At 36.3% G+C, this 2175-nt stretch overlaps 1 protein-coding gene across 1 annotated transcript in view; it reads right to left on the minus strand.

Moving 5' to 3' along the window:
* Arhgap42 (Rho GTPase activating protein 42) overlaps nucleotides 1-2175 on the minus strand; it is a 206915-nt gene that overhangs the window by 187573 nt on the left and 17167 nt on the right. The window lies entirely within an intron of this gene.

Raw genomic sequence — 2175 nt, forward strand, 5'->3', positions numbered from 1 at the left:
ATCTAACTAAAGAAGTCAAAGATCTTTTCAAGGAAAATTACAGTACTCTGAAAAAAGAGATCATAGAGGATTTCAGAAAACAGAAAGATATTTCATGCTCCTGGATAGGAAGAACCAACATTGTGAAGATGGCCATACTACCAAAACTGCTGTAAAGATTTAACGCAATCCCTATCAAATTACCACCAACATACCTCAAAGAGCCAGAGAAATCATTTCTAAAATTTATTTGGAACCAGAAAAGACCTAGAATAGGAAAGGCAATCCTGGGGAACAAAGAGAAGCAAGGAGGCATTACAATGCCTGACTTGAAATTTTACTACAAGCCTACTGTAATAAAATCACCATGGTACTGGCAAAAAAATAGACCTGAGGATCAATGCAATAGATTAGAAGACATTGAAGCCCCTACTAACACACTCAGCTACCTTATCTTTGACAAAGGGGCCAAAAATACTCACTGGAAGAAAGATAGCCTCTTTAACAAATGGTGCTGGAAAAACTGGCTCTCTACATGCTGAGAACTACAACTTGACCCAGTTCTATCACCATGCACTAAGCTAAAATCAAAATGGATTAAAGATCTAAACATTAAAACAGAGACACTAAATCTCCTGGAAGAAAAAGTAGGAGGAACTCTTGAAGACATAGGGGTAGGCAAAGAGTTCATGAACAGAAATCAAATTGCATGGGAAACAGTTCAAAGAATTAACAACTGAGACCTGCTCTTACTTACTGAGAAGTTCTTGCACATCAAAAGAAATTATCAACAAAGTGAAAAGACCACCCACAAATTTAGAAAAAAATCTTGACAAATAAGTACACAGACAAAGGTCTCCTCTCTAGAATTTATAAAGAATTAAAAAACACTAGGGCCCTAAAATTTAAAGACCCAGTCCAGAAATGGGCATCTGAGATGAACACACACTTCTCAGAGGATGAAATTAAAGAAGTGAATAAAGATATGAAAAAATACTCCACATCACTAGCCATCCATGAAATGCAAATTAAAACAACGTTGAGATATCATCTCACCCCAGAAAGAATGGCTATCACAAAGAAATCAATGAACAACAAATGTTGGAGAGGCTGTGGGTAAAAAGGAACCCTACTCCACAGCTGGTGGGAATGTAGACTGGTACAACCACTATGGAAATCAGAGTGAAGACTCCTTAGAAAAGTTGGACTGGAAATCCCATTTAATCCAGCTATTCCTCTACTGGGAATTTTCCCAGAGGATCTGAAAACATCATATCATAGTGATATATGTGTGCCTATATTTATAGCAGCACAATTTGTGATAACCAAATCTTGGAAACAACCAAGATGCCCATCACCTGAGGAATGGATGAAAAAGATGTGGTATTTTTACACAATGGAGTATTACTCAGCTATAAAGAATGATAAACTCGAAGGCTTTATATTGAAGTGGATGCCACTATAAGATATACTCATAAGTGAAATAAACCAGATACACATGTGTAAATATCATATAGTTTTCCTAATATAAGAGCTCAAAAGAAGATATACAAATAGAAAAGTATAATATAAGTAAAAAGAAAGCAAGAACTAGAGGACTAATTAAGAGAGGGAAAGGAGAAGAGCGAGGAAACATGACAGTGACACGCCATACAGTTATATGTAGAAGATGGGCAAGGTAATGATCCTGAGAATCTCCAGAAGATCTTTGAATCCAGCAGTTAATTGGAAAGATTCTCACCCTGACTAACTATATATACTGACACCTGTGAACTAAGCAACTGCACCGAAGATGGCAATTTGTAATAGTAGGTTCATGCTTGGAGTGCCTGTCATTCTGGTCTGAATACGGGCTGCTTGTCATGACATGCCAGTTGCTGCTATGCTGTCTCTTGGGTAGATAGTTGTTCAAAAAGAAGGGGGTGGTGAATGAAGGCAGGAGACAGGAAAGAGAATGTTTTGGGACTGTCCTGCTTCAAGGTTGTATATGGTTAGATTGTTCAATTTATGTGTAAATGTAAGAATTATATAATCCTTTATGCCTATTTTTAAAATATATTCTAATTTTTAAATGTTTTTCCATCATATTCTGTAAGGACTTAAAGTTTAACATATCAATACTTGATGAAAAATACCTGTTCCATGTTATGCCTAAGATGTTTGATATTCAGACAGATAGTGTGGTTAAGCTTAACA

The sequence above is a fragment of the Octodon degus genome, unplaced genomic scaffold (assembly GCF_000260255.1).
Source record: "Octodon degus isolate 3935 unplaced genomic scaffold, OctDeg1.0 scaffold00012, whole genome shotgun sequence".
NCBI lineage: Eukaryota > Metazoa > Chordata > Mammalia > Rodentia > Octodontidae > Octodon > Octodon degus.